This window comes from Arvicanthis niloticus, chromosome 12, assembly GCF_011762505.2.
Source record: "Arvicanthis niloticus isolate mArvNil1 chromosome 12, mArvNil1.pat.X, whole genome shotgun sequence".
In the NCBI taxonomy this organism is placed as follows: domain Eukaryota; kingdom Metazoa; phylum Chordata; class Mammalia; order Rodentia; family Muridae; genus Arvicanthis; species Arvicanthis niloticus.
The window spans coordinates 42,121,005-42,140,926 of record NC_047669.1 but is presented as its reverse complement, the minus strand read 5'-3'; the positions used below and the strand labels follow the sequence as shown (position 1 = coordinate 42,140,926).

At 39.4% G+C, this 19,922-nt stretch overlaps 2 protein-coding genes across 5 annotated transcripts in view; one reads left to right on the top strand and one right to left on the bottom strand.

The window, feature by feature from the left end:
* Positions 1–19,922, top strand: part of Cmss1 (cms1 ribosomal small subunit homolog) — a 302,972-nt gene that overhangs the window by 30,349 nt on the left and 252,701 nt on the right. The gene's annotated exons all lie outside the window — the stretch shown is intronic.
* The window catches only part of Filip1l (filamin A interacting protein 1 like), an 86,043-nt gene that overhangs the window by 21,649 nt on the left and 44,472 nt on the right, over positions 1–19,922 (bottom strand). The window contains exon 1 of one of the 3 annotated variants that reach the window (XM_034514828.2): positions 17,881–18,019. The exons of the other annotated variants lie outside the window; for them this stretch is intronic. The gene's annotated coding sequence lies outside the window, so the exon portion shown is untranslated. Of the gene's footprint in view, positions 1–17,880; positions 18,020–19,922 lie in introns of those variants that run through there. 3 annotated transcript variants of the gene reach the window in all.

The following is a 19,922-nucleotide window of genomic DNA, read 5'->3' as shown; positions in this document are numbered from 1 at the left end:
AGAGAACTTTTTTTTAAAGGAAACAAATTTAGGGCAGTCTGGAGAATAAAGACTTCTTTATGAGATCCTAATCTATTCTTTCTGTAATTATATTACACAAGAAGGAAAAAAAGCATGTTTCAAATAACCACACAATGTAAGAGTTTTTAAGCTCTTTGGGTGGTAGGCTCTTGTTTTAGGTTGCCCTGTTTTGAGGACCTGACAAAAGGCTGACATGTGAAGCTACTAGGAGGATGCAGGGGTGCGGCTGCTGGTGACCTCATCTGTGGTCTTGGCAAGAGACTTCATGACTCTCCCTGCTTGAGACACCTGCAAGCCTGAGAAACATGGCAGTTTCTTCCTGGTAGTTATAGAGGTTTGCAGTTCACTGGAAGGGTCAGCATAAACGGCTCTGGTGGCAGAACAGCTCCACAAACTCGAGTAGAGTTTCTGCCTGTACCTTAGCTTTCTTTTCACACTTGATGGTGAGAACACAGCATTGCAGCACCTCAGCATCTTCCTTCACTGGAGAACAATCTCACAACAACTCTCAAGGATTTTTCTCAGTTTTTTTGAGACAGGGTTTCTCTGTGTAGCCCTGGCTGTCCTGGAACTCACTCTGTAGACCAGGCTGGCCTCGAACTCAGAAATCCGCCTGCCTCTGCCTCCCAAGTGCTGGGATTAAAGGCTTGCACCACCACCGCCCGGCTTTTCTCAGCTTTTAAAGTAAGAACACCTGCTGTCCCCTTTTTCCAAGAAGGGGATAGGTTTTCTTAGTATGTAAGGAAGGGAAGATATTTTTTAAGTATAGTAAAAGACCCTTAAAGTGAAATAACTGAATCCTGTCAGTATAGTGACCAGTTTATTGTGCTCAGTGGTTTTGGCTGCAAGCATGGCACACCTTTTCAGCATGATGCAAGTGTCAGTCATTCATAATCTCGCTGATATGGCCATCTCCCTAAGCGCTATCACCAGTGCAAACATACAGAATTGATGAAGCTAGTAAATTTGCTCCAATCCGAGGTACTGATACTGTCCTCCCTGCTGATTTAGACCCAGTTTTTACACCTAATTTTTACACAATGCAAATTAAAGCCAGACTGCGAACCACATCCCAGAATTGATCCAGATACATGGTGTCTATTAGTGAAACTCTCTGAATTGGAAACTGGAGATAAAGGAAAGATGTCACTTTTAGTTGTTTGGAAATATACATACATACATACACATACACACACACACACACACACACAGTGATCTTTTAAACCTTGCCCTTTTAACACCTATATTTTTTAAAAGTTCAAGTTTTAAACAGGTACAGAAGATATATTTTAATCTCTGCCATTCATTTTAAAAGTCCCCATTAATAAACGAGGTAGTCAAATCATTCTTTGTAAAGAGAGTCTAATTGTTAAGTGATAGCTGTATTGGAATGTGTCCTGAGGTTTTCCCAGTGTCCCCAGATGAGCTCAGATAAGTACTGCTTTCCATCCAGAGGCTGTTTCTTAAGCTGCTATTGCTCCTGTGCTCCCTTGGGACTCTCTGTAGCTAGTTATAGAGGAGTTTTAAGCTTAGGAAAATTCCTTTGGTAAGCATTTGCTAAGTACGGAGGCTAATTTGAAAGGGTTGTTGGAAAGAGAGAGCTCACTGTTCACAAGCTTATCAGGCAGATGAGATTCAGAGAGTATATGGGAAATGTGAATGTGAGCATTGATTTCCTTTAAGCTCCCCATGGCTGCAGCTCTGTAAAGTTTGTGTTCACTTGGGTGTACATGTACCTTCATCTGAAGACTACTGTCTTGGAGTACTCATGCTCAAACTCAAAAACTGACATTATAGGGTTTCAGGAACATCCTGTCCAATAAAAATGGGTTGTGGAAGCCGATTTTATGGACATATAAATGTGAGGTAAATAAATCCAAACTGGCTTAAAGCAGTGTCTTATTGTAGTTTTTTTTTTTTTTTTTTTTTACAACTTACTGTGGTTTATCACTATTATTATGGCAATGCCAGTTATTTGCTTTTTCAAAAATAACACATCTGTCATCTAGAGTTTTGGTACCAACCATAATGCTGGCTTTTCAATATGAATGATACATTCAGAGAGTCTTTTCATTTTTTTTTTGGTTTTGGTTTTGGTTTTTTTTGTTTGTTTGTTTGTTTGTTTTTTTCAAGACAGGGTTTCTCTGTATAGTTCTGGCTGTCCTGGAACCAACTCTGTAGAGCAGGCTGGCCTCGAACTCAGAAATCCGCCTGCCTCTGCCTCCCAAGTGCTGGGATTAAAGGCGTGCGCCACCACCGCCCGGCGAGTCTTTTCATTTTTAATGTACATATATGTCAACATGCATCAGCCTGTATTTTTTCTTTTCAGTGTGACATGGTTAATATACAGCATATAATGTACACATAAAACAGATGGTGCCCATGTAAATGCTGTATAGACAGTTATACCCATAGAATTTATTTTACAGTTCTCACCATGTTTGTTTTTATATTATTTACGTACATCATAATCAACCCCATTAAAATATTAACTTCTTGAGAATACACCATGCATTGTAAGGAATTCATTTGTGTTTTTCACACTGGTTCCTGAGAAGGAATCAAATGAGTGGTTGTTTTTTGGTTTGTTTTTTGTTTGAAAAAATGACTAGAATAATGAACGAATATGCCATCCTATGGAGAATACGTTAGAATTCTCCTAAGCAATTTTATTTACTTTTTAAAGATGACTTTCTAGTGTTTAACATGGGTTTTAGGTATTTAAATAAGTGGGTTTCTTCCTCAGTGTTCTAAGTACATCATTGTCTCTATTTCATAGTTATGGAGCCTCTTAAAAAAAAAAAAAAAAAAAGAACAAGACTGCTAGAACCATTTCTTTCTTCTTCAAATCCTTGCACTCTGACTCTGTCTGGTTATTGGGTTAGGAGAGTTTAAATGGTCACTAGGCCATCATGTTCATTTGATTATTTCACTTCTGCATAGGTGAAATGGAGGCTACTTTGATACCTTTTCTTGCTGATTTGTCGTGCTGATCCATAGGCAGAATACTGCATACACCACACTGCTTTATTCACTTTTCTATGTGTTCTCCTAGATGTCAGTTTGGTACTTGGGTTGTATTATACCCTACTTTATGTTTTTTTTTTTAATTCTTGTTTTTAATATGTCATTGTAATTATTGCATTGTACTGATAACAAGTTCTAGCAATTTGAAGAGTAATACATGGAATTTGTTGGAAAGCTTCCTCCTTTTAAGATAGTTACTATAATTTATGTTTCCTGTATGGTCCTTGCCTTTTCAATGGAACTTTTCAGTGTTTAGTCTAATTTTTAGGAGCATTCATAAAAATACTTATGACCAGCCTTTTTTATTCTGTGTATGCTGCTTCCTTTTATTTATCTTACGAGTCAAAGGGTTGCTTTTTTCCCCCCTTTTAATTACAGTTACCACATACCCCAGCCATGGCGTAATGCTCAGTTCATCTGACTTGGTCAGCAAGATCTAGTCAGAATTTTTTTTTTTTTTTTGGCATCTGCTAGCCAAGTATGAGTGTACATCTGTGTCTGCTTTATGTCTCTGTTACTGAAGATCCTGTCATCATTCTTGAGATCATTCAGAGATACCATAAATGGGCCCAGATTCAGCAAGCTGGGTTACTATTTTTCTTCACTGTGAAGTAAGAATTAGAGTATAAAGTGAGGGAGAGGAGGTTGTTTGGGTATATATGAACAAAGTGAGTTAGGACTCATAATTTGGACAGTCTTACTTAGTTCCAAATTTGTCAGGGAGACTGAAGTAACATTGGGAAATGTCTTCAGATAAACAGGGTTCTGGGAGGACCTCAGAGCAGGAATTGGTGTGGGTGAAATCCTGCTATCTAAAATTGACAAAAGAACAAAGTAATGGCCTGAAGGTTCCCTTAAAGAAAAATGCTAAAAGGTTAGATCACAGAATTAATAAAAGGCCACATTCACAGAGCTGAAGAGGAAAGGGCAGACAACTACTACAAAGAAAATATTTCATCTTGAAGCCAAAGGAGGTACCTGTGAAATCTGGGCTAGGGCAGATACTCCCCACCCCCATACCAGGTGGCCACTTAGAAACCGTGGGCTAGGCCTGGGAGAGGCAATGGGAGCAGGGGCAGGAGCTTTATCTGTATGAGTGTCAGGAGCCGTTCTAGTTGTAGTTAGAACATTGATGGTAATGAGTGTTTGTTTAATGACACTGATGTGGGCCTGGATGTAGCATTTGCCTAGCATGCCAGAGGTACTGGGCTTAAATTCCAGCACTACAGCAAGAACAGATAGGAAACAAAAGATTTTAAAGTGCCAGCCATCTTTCAATTCAAAATTTTTACACTAAGAAATACTTAACCAGATTTTATTTTTGCTATTTATGTGAACAATTAGGGTAGGTTGCAGTAACAAGAGGGAACTTTAAAAAAAAAAAAAGCATCTACTACTGAACTTGTATGGAGAACCTACTCTGTGGGGAAAGGGAAAGGGCCACCTTTGCCCACTCCCTTCTGAAATATGCCTCTTTGCTATTTGGAAAAGACTCCTCAGATCAAAAGTTTTCTTTTTCTAGGGTTTACATTTTGGTTGATATCATGTTCTCTGTCTTTCCAAGTGAACAGGTTTTTCAATCCTCGCAGACCAAGTTTCAGATAGATTTCTTCTTGTACTTCCTAGGTCTGCTTGGGCCTGCCACAGCCATGACAGGACTGCTCTGTGGACTTCTCTTTAAGGGGAAGCATTCAAAGTTCCTTGGCATGAGATGCTTTGGATTATCATCAAGCATGTGTCTTCCCGATAATGTTGTGACGCCTAGCAGAACTCTAAACGTTGGGGGGGAACGGTGTTCAGGTTCCTAGTCCTGTGACTGCTGTTCTCATTATCCCTTCCTTCCCTTCTCCTGAGCTTCACTTTTTACCTTCTTTTACATAGGGCTTGTTCCTCACTGTCCTTACAGGAGATGGCAGTAAGTAATGCAGGTAGTTGAGTGACAGTAGCCTGTGCTCTGGTCAGCCCTGAAACATGCAGTAGTGATCTGTACCAACTAATGAGAGATGTTTGCAGACATTATAGATGTTCCAGCACATCTGGAGAGGGTAGAGATAGATAATTGTCTGGTTAAGAATTACTGTTTAGAGCGAACCGCCGGTGGCTTGGCCCTTAAGGCTCCCGCCCGCAGAGGGCGCACCCTCTCTTGGTGAGTGGGTTCGAGTCCCGCTGTCCCGTTTCCTGAGTCTTGTGGGAAAAAAAAAAAAAAAAGAATTACTGTTTAGGATGAGTTCAGTTGTGGGAAAACTTGTGTAAAATATTCTTGTAGTATTACCTCTGGTATTCATAACCTTTCTTTATCCATTGCTCAATTAGAGATCAGCCATTAGTTTTCCTTTCTTTTTTTGTTCACAGATCTACTCTTCAGCTCTTCCTCCCTTCCCAGAAGAAAGTGAATGTACAATTTCCAGTGCAGTGCAGCGTACCAAATGGATGTCACTAGCTGACCTCCCCAAAACCTGTCTGACACTTGAGTCAAACTTACTCTTCCATAAATGTGAACGTGCACCTTCTCTGCTGGGCACACCACTCAGACTTGATCTGTTTGGGCATGCAAAAGTGGCAGGGTGGGCCAGCTGACTTAGGACAGACCTGAAAGGCACAGCCTTTTGGTTTTTTTTTTGTTTTTGTTTTCCTGTAAATATTTGGTAGGCTTTGCTTCTTGAGTTAAAAAGGAATTGTTAAGACCACTAAGATTATTTATGTTTTATGATCTGTTCAAAAAAAGAAAGAAAAAACAGGTTTGGAGGATGAAGCTATGCAAAGGTGCCTTCTTGTTCAGAACATAAGAGGTTGAAATATGCTGACCAGTTTCTCAGAAATTGGTAACTTAAGGTTTTTATATTGGAAGTTTTTGACAGGATCTCCCTAGAATAGTTTAAGCTCTCCTTGAATTTGTGGTCTCCTTGTCTCAGCCTCCAGGTGTCTGCATCACTATCAGTGGCTCATATTGTTCCATTATTGAGTTTGTACTTGATTTTACATGCTTTTAATTCCTTGGGCAATATGGATTTCAGTCTTTGTTTACAGATTAGTATTTACAAATAAATATCTCAAAATTTGTACATTAAAAGTTGGTGTCCACTTTATTATTTGTCTTCCACACTGTAACTACTGACACTCATTTCTTACTTACTATACCTTCCAGACTAGAATGTCTAGAAACAGACAAGCAAATAGAAAGTCTCTCGTTCTCTCCTCATACGAATACTACTTAATCCATCCCTTTTCTTATATAGCATTTCTTGGAGATTTGTCCATTAGATCAAGCAGGGGCAGAAAAAGTAAGTAGAAATTAATCTGGTTATGAAATAAGTCTTCACAAGTTTCATGGCAAAATTTGCTAGATTTAAAAGACAAAATAATAGGTAAAGTTAAAGGAATTAGAGACTTTTTCACTTTTAAAAGTTTTTAGTAGGAAGATAAATTCTACTAGTGAAATTATTGATTTAAAACAGCACCTTGCTGTAGATTTCTACCATCGCAGTGTACAGCCTTTTGGGAGTCATGGACACGTCTAGTTCCTAGTGTGATGTGTGGCACCTACACAAGAGGATACAGACAGACTGAAGGACTTTACTGTGCCACCTGATTTTACTGAATTCTTTTAACTGTATAAGCAAGCACTTATTTTTACTGGATGGGGAGGGATTCAACATCTATAATTTAGAGCAGTTAACTTACTGAAGAGCACAGATAACCAAACCAGAATAAGAATATATTGGCAGCAAAACCTGTGTTTCATGCAGTTACGTGTCACATGTGAGAGAACCCACATAGGCCTTACAAGAGTTTGCTGTTTCTCCCATCTGGCTTACTGGTCTCCCCTTTCCTCAGTCTGCTCTAGTCATACCAAGTTTTTGTTTGTTTTTGCTGTTATTCAAACTCAACACCCTGTGTGCCTTTGTTTTGAGTTTCCCCTTAGTATAGGACTCTCAACCTTATATAGTCCTGCCATACCGTCTATTGGTTATTTATGTGATTATTCCTTAGAATATAAACTCATGGTCTTCAAAAATGGCTTAGTCGTTAAGTGCTTTGGCTGTTCTTTCAGAGGGCCCAGGTTCAATTTCCAGCACCTACATGATGGCTTACCTGGAGTTATCTGTAACTCCAACTCCAGGGGCTCTGACATCCTCTTCTGACCTCTGTAGGCACAAGGTATGCCTGTAGTGTGCACAGACATATATGCAGGCAAAACACTCCTAAACTTAAAATAGAACTAAAAAAAGGATATAAACTTTATTGGTAGAGGGTGTGTGTGTGTGTGTGTGTGTGTGTGTGTGTGTGTGTGTGTGTGTTCGTTCGTTCATGCATGTGCATTTTATTTAGTGAACTGGCCAATTGTTGGTATCCATTATATTCAGTGCTTCATTTCCACCTTGAAAGCAATGCATAGTACTTACTTGATATGCAGTGGATACTTTAATAAACAGATACCTGTTCTACTTTTATATCAGATATAATATTAGTTAGGAGATAAGTATAAATAGCAGACACACAGTAGTCCCTTTCCTCTACAGTATGGAAATAATAGAATTGGTTGAGCAATTGTTTTATAGCATGTAGAATCATTGTCTTTACTTTATAAACAAGCACTCAGTCAGGCTCAGAAAAGTTTAGTAATTTGTCAGAAGTCCAGCTTGGAATTAGCAGAACCAGAATGTCAATAGAATTGATGCTCTGACCTCTGTTCTCGTCTCTAAGACATGTTTACACTGATCTCATGCATCCTGCGCACCATCCTGTTGGTGAATCTGTATGCTAGAATATTCTCCTTGTCAAAGACAGGAACAGTCACTCCTACTGCTAGCCATCAGTTGGTTCTCTGTAAGTCCATGGCACTTTCAACCTTGGTTATGAGACATTAACAAATATCCTCTTCATCATTGTAATAATATAGCGAGTATAGTAATTCAATATCAATTTGTAATTATTTTTGGATGGTTTTAAAAATTGTGACTTTGCCAGTAATAATATCTCACAGTCCCTGGAGGAGGTAAGTGTGTCATAAGTACCATTTCCACAGAACAGTTTAAGGAACTTTTAAGTTCTTGGAAAATATTTTTAACAGACAGCTTTTTTTTTCAGGCAGACTTGAAGGGCATAATAACTATATGCCCTTGGAAATATTTGTATCATTTTAGCTTGTTCATAATATTTATATTTATTTCTCTTATTAAAACATATCTAGGTGTTCTTTTGTATCGTAGTAGATTGAGGAAGTAGAAATGGATTTTCTAGAAAAGTATTCTAACATAGATATTAAAATTTAAAAAAATCTCATTGATCATTTTTTTTAACCTTTTCCGGACTTTGTTATTTTTATTCAGATATTGGAAGTATGTATTTGAAAGATCTGCATAATTCCTTTCAACACTCATTTATGGGTTGGTTTTGTTTCTTTTAATCTTCTTAAAATGGTGTTTTGGAGCATATTTCCAAAACCATAACCCCAATAATTTTTAGCCTTTTTATTTCCCTCTCCCCCTCCATCCCTTCCTCCTTTTCCTATTACCCTTTTCCTCAATTCTCTCTCTCTTTGGCTTTCTTACATGGATTTATTGGTATTAAAACATCCAAGCAAGGACCAGTCATGTGCCAGAGTGGATGAGTTCACTGGTTTTCACCTCCTAGTAAGGAACCTGGCTTTCCACACAGATGCAGCGGCTACCATGGTATGCTTGGGAAACCAAACATTTCCAAACTTGTTTGAGGGAAATTCAAACTTCGGAAATTTTAAAACCACAACAATAGAGGCCTATGGTTTTCTGTGACTACTGAAATCATACAGTTTGCCATAGAAACTTGGTAGATAAGAATACTGAAAGTGTAAAATGAGAAACATTTAAATTCTTAGAGAGGACTTGGGGGGTTTGGGTTTGGTTTCATTCTTCATTTTAACTGTAATAAATTAGGGAAATGGAAACATTTATTAGTATTTAGAGGGTAGAGTACTTGAAGAATAGGTTGTTACTCTGTAGCCTGTTTTCTTGTTAAGCAAATAGATTACAGGTTACAGTGGGTGTCCTCTGTTTGCCATTACCAACTTTTCTTAGTTCCTGAGGACTTTGGAAAGCTGTAGTTTGAGGATATATGTTAAACCAAATTGGAGGCAGGCAGGAAACATTTTTTTTTTTTTTTTTTGGTTTTTATTTTTCTAAAATGTATTGGAACACAGGTAACTATTGTCTTGTGTTTTTGTTTTCAACATCCTTTGCACCCATTAAATTAAATTTATTAAAATTATGTTGGCTATCAGAGCTTTAATTTCCCCTTGACCAATAGTCCAGAGCACTTTGGGTTACATTTTTATTTTCTATCATTTCTGACCTAAGAAAACCCACGGGGTAAGCATTGGGTTGCAGCTGATGTCTGAGCTCAGGCTCATGACAGGAATGTGTGCTGGACTTTGGGTACTTCCATCAAGATGTTAGTATCAGCAGTAGTTTTCCACAACTGGATACCTGACTTCTCGTGGCTGACTCTGTTTGTATGTGAGTAAAATGTTAGTCATTTTAGTTATTTTTCTCTCTGTAAGGCATGATCTGTTTATGGCAGAATTAAAGAGAAGCCTCAAAGTGTATTTTACGTTTGCTGTATGAATACTCATCCATAAAACTATACATTAATTTTGAATTTTAAGAGCAGGCTAGCCATTTCATAGTTAAAAAGCTACTGGGTGCAGGGTAAGCAAAACTAGACTTTGTAAACAGTTGAAAAACCAATTTTAACAAGTCCCATTTCAATAGGCAGAGAATGTTCTTAAGACGGACTGCTGGCCATTCTCTCACCTGCCTCCCACCTCACACAGGAAAAAGGCAGTACAGTTTTGTGACTAAGATCTGGAAAGCCTTGGACAATCCTCAGACCTCTGTTACATAAAACAAAAGCCTCCAGCAATCTTTACAGTTTTTCTTCCTTCCTTTCCTGTTTAATGTTGTGCACAAGTTAATATGTCAAGAGATCACATGGCTCATCAAGCCTTAGTGGCTTATAACTATATTGAGAACCTTATTTGGAATTTCATGACATTCGATTATTGCTCCTTTTTGTAGAAAGCATTTGTTGTAGTCAAAGTTACAGCTGTAGTTAAAAGCAAAGAAGTAATCCTTAGTGTTCTGACACTTAAAATGTCACGCTAAATTGAAAATACTTGAAACTGAGAAACTAACACCCAAGGGAGAGGCACGTAGACTGTTAGTTTCCTAAAAGAAAATGTGATTGTCTGAGGTCTGACCATAGGCTTTAGCCTAAGTCTTACATTCATTTCAACAAACTTTTCATTTGAGTCCCTCTGAGACTGAGGCTCGGTGACATTTCAAGATTAAACAGGTTCCAGGATAGTTTTTAAGCCTTTTGTGTTGCTTGCTGTCTTCTATTTGTCAATAGTGCAGTAACTTGGGTCTTACTTCAAGCAAGGAGACACCTTTGCACCTTTAGTAAAGCTGTGGGTTTTTTCCTGGGGTGAGACTGCCTTCCAGCAAGGGGAATTGGGATCAAGGATCACTTCTCTCTCACGGCTGAGATTAGGTTAGAAACATATTTTCTCTAGTAAGTTGGGTCTTTTACTTTATTGCTGGGTGTTAGAGAACTGGGCTGCATCCTGCACAGCATTTCCTGGGTCCTGCGGCTGCCCCTCTCTCTCAGCCTGGTGGAAGATAATAGTAAGTCTAGTCAAGCAGAGAGCCTTGTAGGAAGACAGGCCTAACTTAGTCATAGGCAGCATTTACTGAACAGCTGCTCTAGGTATGGAACTGTGCTAGTTGCTCCCGCAGCACACAGAATCCCTTCACCTTAAAAAAACGGAATCTTTTAAGTTGTCTTCCTGCCCGTGGAGGTCCAGGCTACTGTGAGGGCTAACTCGTGGCTCAGTAATCACTGTGTGTGTCTTGACCTGATTTTAAACTTTTGTTTTTAACTTTTACTTTAGGCTCTTTTCATAGAAGACTTTTATGGAATAAACCCAACCTCTGTACAGTGTCCAGAAGTCCAATGGCATTTATGTTTTTATGAGCAGTTCTTCCAGTTGTTTAACTCTGGCTACCTCCATTCTACAGTCTTGACATCTATTCAGTATTGTCTTGTACTGCTTTTTAATTTGTTTTAGTATATTGTCTGCTCCTAAAGGGTTGACACTTCTATACCCTTTACCAGGTTTGAACTCTATATACCCAAGAAAAAACATTTTCATGGACTATACTAACCTCTTAGAATGAGTTGGCTAAATGTCTCAGAATTTCCTTTTGTTACTGGAACACGAGAAACAGTGCTCTCTGCCACTTCTCCCCTTACTGTGAGGTGAGGAAGACTTGGAGGCAAAGGCAGATGAAGTCCAGGTAGGAGGACTTGGTCAGGAAGCCTGACCTTTGCCTTCGATTCCTTGTATATATATGCTCTACCTAATATGCTCAGTGAGACTGTCAGGAGACTCCTGCAGAGTATAATGTGGAGAAAGGTGACTGGAACCACAAATCCCTTGACAAAGTTGTTGCCTTGATTTGATAGGTCCCCATACTGTCGTATAATATGCACAACTTTTATAATATATAAATGTTTTTTTTATATTTCTATAATGCCTCCTACCTCCCTGAGGATGCTATGCCATTTCATACATGATGGATTGAGTGTTTATGTTAATACTGAATGAAGTGATGCTATTTTTAAATGGTAATCTTCCCTGTAGCCAAAGTAGATTCATTTCCCACAAATTCCAGCATGATTCACCTCTTTTGCTGTTCCCAATTAGCAGACTCACAAGCTAAGGCTAAGCTACTTAGACAGTACCTCTGCATGCCTTTGGGCTCATCAAAAAAAACCCAACAGGACATTTCCCATGTGCTCCTGAGCACAGCAGTTCCTTTCTTCAAGTTTAACAGTTGCAGTCAGTCAGTCCAAATGCGATAAATATTGTACATTCCTTGTATGATCTGCTCAAGAGATTGTTTTTGTTTTGATTTGCATTTTTAAACATTTCAGAGAGGAAAAAAAAATCACCTTTAAACTTTTGTTCCCAGACTAGTGGGCTATGAGACACCATAAATCAGGCAGTTGTGCTTTCGTCAGAGTAGCCTATCTCAAAAGACTTCCCTTTCCCTGAGGCTGCTCCGTAAATGATTTGGAGCTCTTGCAGGGCTAATATCCTTATGTTAGGCAGAGCTGCACTAATCTATTTGTATTAACAGATCAACTTTGAAATAAATTCTCTACTTGATCACAATTCCTATAAGGACTATTGCCCATGATTCAGTTTTTCCCCAAATACTGATATACTTGGGGTAGATGACATTGTTTTCTTTATGAGGTTTGGGAAAAACAAGGGTACAAGAGGCTGTCCCAGTGAATGAATGGCAGAACCTATTATTCTTAAAACTCTTACCAATGAGACAGTACTGTTTGTCTGTACCAGTAGCATCACTAGCAAGCAATCTCAGCAATTAACTATATTCTGTTGTTTCATTTTTTTTTTTTTTTTTTTTTTTTTTTGGTGGGAAGGAGGCAGCTAAGGTAAGAGTTTGTCCAGGCTGGCTGTGAACTGGTTCTTTAACCAAGGATGGCTGAATTCTTGACTTTCCTTCCTCTACCTCCCAAATATTGGGATCAAAAGTATGCACCCAACCACATCAGGTTCTAGTTTTTTGGTTTTATGGTTTTTTTTTAAATTCCTATATTGTTGTAATTTTTATAAACAGCTACTCTCTATTATCTACAGTGTTTTACTTAATTCATTGAGAAGCAGACATGGGACCAAGGACAACCGAAGCCTATGTGTGAGAGGCACTGTTGAGCCTGTTTTTGTCATCAATTCATAGCTAGGCAGTGACATGGTGACATGGTGTGGTGTGTGGTGTGCTTGCTTGCTGTCCCACAGGCCATCTTATTCTTAGCAAGGTTTGCTTGCTGTTTCTGAAATAAGATTTAAGACCTACACTGGATTCATAGTAGGCAGTGAAGTTGTCTAACTGGAATTAGAAAAATAACTCTCATGGAAATTTAGATATGGGAAGTGCACACAGAAACTCTGGAATCAAAGTCCAAAGGAAAACAGTCAGCTCCTTAACAGCTTTTTGTAGGGTTAGTTATTTGACCACATGCCTGCACCTTCCCAGCCCACAAGCCAAGGCACAGAGATCAGAGATTCAGAGGAATCCCTTCTTCATTAAGGAGAAACCACTATACTACGCTGCGTTCTTTCATGCCCTACAGCAATTCACCTGGTGCTCTTTCACCACTTTCAGTCTCATTATTTGGGGGAAGGAGTTAAAGGCGATACAGAGAGATGGGGCCAAGAGCTAGGAAACAGTTGACTTAGGCTGTGTACACAGTGTATCTGGGACAGTTGAAAGCACTTCTTCCTTGACTCCATTGACTCTGGTTTGCTTGCTGGCCTTTTTATGTCTAAGTCAATTCTGTTGTTAATTCAAGTAGTGGCAGAGATACGTTTGGGATTTGTAGTAGGCCCCTCCTTAGCCCATTATTGCAGAGTATACCTTCTTTCCAAGCCAGAAGCTGCTGGGCTGTAGGATCATTTATTCATACCTTTATTCAATATTATTCTTGTCCTAGTGACACACCTAGTAATAATAGCTAGCTACTTCCCTAGATGCTAGGGAGAAAGCTGGTTATAAAAGTGATACTGAAGTACTTTATAATCTCAGATACAGACAATAAACTAGTTAATGTATGATATAATGTTACAGTGTGTGTGTGACGGTAAAGGAAGCAAGGTATCACCAGTCATAAATGGCCCTCAAAGGTGACTTCCCTGCATTTTATAGGGAGAGTATTTTAAAGGTGTTAATTCTCTGGTTTTTGAAAGAGGGCTTCTTGATAGTTAAGGAGGTTGGTAGGGTACAAATTGTTGTTTGATACTAACAAGTCACTTGTCAAGTTAGTTCAATATGATGTCACTACATACTCTGTCCACAGCACCTCTCACCTTCAAACAAAGGGTGGGCTTTACCGTCCAGATGGCCTGGTTAAGTTGTAGCAGCCTCATCTTATTCCTTTTCCTTTGTTCTCATATTATATATTAATGAGGACATAGCCACCCTTCTTGTTAACTAATTTTACGTCCAAATTACCACATACAGTGCTGAGGCTACTTCTGAGGCCTCTGTTTGCTTGTCTTTTGAGCACTAATTAACAGAGAAGCTAATAGTGGGCTGCAGTCCAACGATGGAGGAGTCTTGGCTCTGCCCTTGAATTGCTCAGCATCTCACACTAGATATCAGTGTCTTCTGGAGCAGATGACTACTTCCACACGCAGCTGTGAAGTTCTCTTGGTATCCTTTGCTGTGTTAGCTGGCAGTGCGCACACACACTCTCTTGAGGTATCGTCCAGATGGAACCTACTAAGGCCTGTCTTACATGCATCTCTGTGGAGTTGAATGTTTGCTATTCTGGTGTCTATATTCTGTCATTTGCTGATAATTGGCCTTTGGATTGTTTCAGATGGAAACAAGAACTTAGGTGTGTTTGCACCTGTCTATCCCAGTGATCACTTACCTATCTTGTGCAGACATTCTTTAACTTTGTCATCATAAAGGAATCGTATTGGACTTATTTGGGAGCCAGTTGAGCATAGGAATGTGAGGATGGTTAGGTTAGAGAAAGAACACTGCTATTGTGTTCTTTTCTGTTCTTGAACTCAGGAGTGCAATACCTTAATCTGCTGAAACCTCAAGAGGGAGGTTTCCTCTCATGGCTAAAAATGATTGCTTGGCAAGGCCCCTCACCTTTGTTGGCCCAGCTTTCCCAGTCAGAAGCACAGTTAGGGAAAAAGAATCTCAAGTCTGTTTCTTAATGAAAAGGAAGGATGTGGCAGTGTTTACAGCTGAATTGATGATGATCACTAATCACTTAACCTCATAGAAGGATGGGACAAATGTCACACACAGCTCACTTCAAATAAGCAGCCAGAAGATAACCTACTAGTCTTTGCAGTATACATCAAACTCAAGTGATTGGGTTGGTGGCTCAGAAATGGTGCCATGATGGCAGAAGCAGCCATCGGAATGCTGCTTTGAACATTTGTGAATGTTTTCTTTAAAGATCATTTAAACATAGTTCACAGAAACTAGGCCATCAGTTGAAAGTGAAGCAGCATTCATAGTCCATCACACATTACATAAACTTAAGATATTTTGAAATTAATAATATGCTCAAGAGGATATGGTGTAGGGTTTGTTAGATCATTTTTCAAAGATAATGATTGGATGTATGAACAACAGGTGGCACCTTTCAGGTCCCCAGGGAGGCTTAGGCCAATGTTGCTTTCTGTTTTGATCAGGACTCTGCCTGGCCCACCCTCCTTTTTCCTGTAAATAAGAGAGTTTGGGTTTTTTGTTTTATTTGTTTGTTTTCCTATTTACCTTGTAAAAACCTACAAACAATTAGTGAAAAACTATTCTTCCTCAGTTCTCACGTTTAAAACTTCAAACTCTGTTTATTACCAGAGGTACTTGTTTAGTGGGAACAGACCAGAGAGAATCTTAAAGTGAAATCCATAGTGGGTGTGTGGTGTGTGTGTGTGTTTGTGTGTGTGTGTGTGTGTGTGTGTGTGTGTGTGTGTGTGTGTGTGTGTGTGGTGTGGATGTGTGTGTGTTATGGAAAATTAGTTGAAATTTCAACAAGACTGGAAAATGAGGACAAACCACTTGATTCATGTATCACAGCATTAAGAAAACACAAAGAAAATCCAATGATTAACAGCTAGGTTAGGTTAGTTGATGTAACAGGGAAAATGAATTTATAAGCCTAAGACTACAGTGGCCTTTTTCTGCAGTGTAAAACAGACCAAAAGAAAAAAAAAAAAAAGAAAAAATTTTAAAAAAGGAAAAAGAAACAAAGAAAACAAATTCCCATGGTGTAGATTTACTAAAAACTGAGAAATGCTCACCTAGACAGCCCACTTTGAGATAGTGTATCTATGATAAATGTGGCTTAACTTTCAGTTTTAAAAGAGGTCTTAAAGCATGCTTAAAAAGTATATATCTGAAAAAGATGTAATATTAAAATATGTGATTGAAATGTCATAAAAATGTTTGTATGCTCAAAACCAAAGGCAGACTCTGGGACACAGCTTCCAGGGCTTTGACAGAGATTCCTGCTTTTCAACAGTTGAGCTATAGTTTATGTTACAGATGGTACTTTGATATTGCCGAAACAATAATTGATGGTTTCTGGTTTCTCCTTCTACTACTTTAGAAAATGCAAATACCTTTTGCAGGGATTTTTCAGCTTCCAATCACTGTCCATAAAACCCAAACAAACTCCTTCTCTCTTGTGTTACATATTCTGAAAATCTTCACTGTGACCTGGCTGGCTGGCTGCTGGCTTCATGATGAGAGACTTTCCCTTGGATTGAAATAATGGTTTGGAGGAATCTTACTTCTTAGTACTAACTCGAAGTTTATTTATGCAATCTTCAGAACTGATAACATGTAATTTATTTTTAGAATAGAAAAAACATCAGCCTTTTACTTCTCCAAATAAAAGAAACACAAAACAAAAAAAAAAAAATCCTATAAGGCAGCAAAAATGATAGATGTGTCATATACTTTTAAAACTCAACTACAAGAACTACTAAAAACATTTCTCAATTTTTGATCACATTAAAAAAAAACTGTTTCATTTTAAAATCTCATATTTAACTCCCCCAATGGACAAATACAAATAAAATATTCCTTTGTACCTCAAAATGGTTGTAGTTCAGTTTCTGTAAACCATTTGAACAGTAGCTTTTATGGTCTTTCCCATGCCAACAATATGCAAGCGTTTTCAGCCTTTCAGCCTAAGTCAATAGAAGTGGTAGCCCGTGGATCCTGAGCTTGTAATTGTGCAAATTTGGAAAACAGAGGCTTTTAAAAAGGGGAAGTGATTGTTTCAGTTCCTTAAGTTTTGTTTCACAGTGTTGAGATCATATAAAGGTACAGAAGTTTCTTTCCCACCACCTCTAGTGTGCTAAAATTGACATTTAAATTTTTTTTTGTACTGATCTTTATTTTGAAAGGCACAGTAAATTATATAGCTTCTCAGTGTCTGCCAAATGTTCATTTGTACTGGGAGCCTTTATGAGCTCTAGCCTTTTTCGGTTTAGGTGGAATTCTTTATAGTTAAAAATGCCAGTGATTACGATTATTTTGTAGATGCTCCCTTCAAGATTAGGTTTTAAATGTAATTAGAATATTAATCTGAAGAGGATAGCTTTATCTTTTAAATGCAGATTGTCCTCCACAAGGTAGAACTGAAGTAGAAAGAACTAGAAACGGAACAAACTTCCTGGTACAGATTGACATGCTTTTGAGCCAAAATAGTAAACGATTTTTTTTTTGTATCATCACAAAGTTATTTTAAAGGTTAGTTTCATACTAATTCTAACCATACTTCCGCTGTTTTAAACTACTTTTATATTAATATTTCTTAGGAAAAAACTAGCATTAACAAATACAGTCCCATGTGGCAGAATTTCGCACTCTGCTCTTGGAAGAGCTGAAAGTTTTAAGTCCTGAGGAGATAAGATACTGGACTAGAGCTGTTACAGTGAAAGTCCGCAGTCCTTTAGATTTCTCAGTATCTGTAGCCACTTGGGAAGCCTTGGAATCCATACCCCTCACCTCCCATTTAAACTTAAATCGCATCTTCTCCCAGCAGCCAAGAACTTTGAAGTCCTTGAATTGGGAAAGGGCTTGAGGCTAGCAGTCACTGAGCGCGCTCTGAGAAACCTGCCCGCCGCTCTGAAGCCGAGCGGGTGCTGGGCGCAACCCACACACTTGCCCGTGGCCCGGAGGCGGCGGCTGTGCGGGAGCCGAGCGGCGGCTCTCGCTGGCTTACCTGAGCTGCGGGCGCCGGGCCGGGCGGGGCGGCGAGCCGGGCCGCGGTTGCGCTGCGAGCGGCTGTGCGCGCTCCGGGAGCCTCCGGAACAATGCGAGCGGGACGCGGAGCGCGCCCGGCCTTGGGGCGTTACGTCACCGCTCAGCCTTATAAGGCGCGCGGCATGTGCGGCCGGGCGGCGGGGCCAAGCCAGCCCAGACCCTCACAGCTCCGCAGACATAGGCGTGGATGCTCCATGGGACCCCGGCTCCCCTTGCAGATCCAGCGGGCCTGACCCGCACTCTCTGACCAGGCTGCCCAAGACCTTGGGGGTCAAGTTTGACCCTCCTCCTACTGGGTCTCACAACTTAAGTTGCAGCTTTAAATTCTTAAATACACATCTTGACTCTTGTGTAACTTTTGTAAATACATTTTGTTACGTTTGTATGGGGCTTTCTGGGGGAGGCAGAAGAGGCAAAGAAGTTGGGGTTTTTGGACATATAAACATCAAACCTCTTTTTTCTTTGTAAAAAGAGTAGGGGTCCTCGGAGGATAGTATTTTATTTCTTGATGATGTAACTACCAAACAATTCTTCAAGTGATGATGGGAAGGCCAGATGAAGTCTTTCTGTGTTTTTACTGAAAAGACCTCCGCTCTTCTCATTTCTACGTGCCCGTATTTTAACGAAAGCAGTTAAAACTGATCATACTTTGGCAGGGAAAGTATTTTTAAAGAAATTAAATGTTTTGTCCAGTACTTGCAGGACAATGTATAAAGATAGAACTTCAGAACTGATTTTAATCTGTCTTCTCCTTCCGAACAAATAAGACAAAAAAAAAAAAAAAAAAAAAAAACAAAACAAAAACAACTCAAAGACACAAGAAGAAAAACATTTGCTAAATATGTTAGGATGAGATCTGTTACCCTCTGGTGTGGGACAGATTTCCTTGTATAGAAATCTTTATAAATGAGCACTGACCTTCTAGTTACCTTCAACATCAGTAGGAGAACCTCCAAAGCCGTATCCCAAATCCGTGAATCTGTTAAATAAATTAGAGCTGTAGCAGCCTCATCTGCAGGCTTCAGATGGGTAGCTTTAGTAGCTTGCGTCTATTTAAAACCTCTTTTTAAATTATGCTATAGTAGGATGGTTTCCTATTATGATGTACATGTTTATTGGAGTTATTGTTCCCATATGTCTGTCAAACTGGAATCATGAAAATGGTCTTCTTGTTTCTTTTGGCGGTGGTGAGAGAGCATGGTTACAGAGTATCCAGTTAGCGAAGTGATGTGGGGAGCAGGGTCCCCAAGTAAGCATGTGTCCTCTGCTTTACTGCAACTCACTAGACAAGTGTGTAGAAACACACAGCTCTTCCTGAGACAGCCAATCTGCCTTTGATGCAGCTATTTAAAGACAAGCAAATGAGTATACCCTTCCGAATTTAAAATTCAGAGTGGATTTAATATTTGCTCTGCGGGACTGTCTGGATTACTTTAGATGTTGCTGTTACCTTTACTGCTCTTCTGTATTTGAGAAGCACATCATTCTGATCCTTTTCCATTTTTGCATGCATCTCTGCTTATTGACTGTACCCACCGAGATGGCTGTGCCTTTTTTATTTTACACGAGATAAAGTGACTGATGAAAGCCGCAACACACTTGAACTCACAGCACACAGAATACGTGATACAGGAGTGAGCCGTGCTAGTCTGCTGTGTTTTTTCCCAGTTAGTGAAACATTTCCCAACAGTTGTCGCTGCCACCCATTTCCTTCTCTCCGTCTCGTGCTCGGGTTTTCCACTCACTCTGACTCCCATATCCCTGTAAAATCATCCCTTGCTCTGTAGTTCTCTTCTGAACATGGAGGAACTGAACCATACAAGGCTAGGGCGGTGTGCCGCACACATTTAATCCCAGCACTTGGGGGGCAGAGGCAGGCGGATTTCTGAGTTCGAGGCCAGCCTGGTCTACAGAGTGAGTTCCAGGACAGCCAGGGCTACACAGAGAAACCCTGTCTCGAAAAAGTAGAAAAAAACAAAAAACAAGGCTAGTCTACAGTCC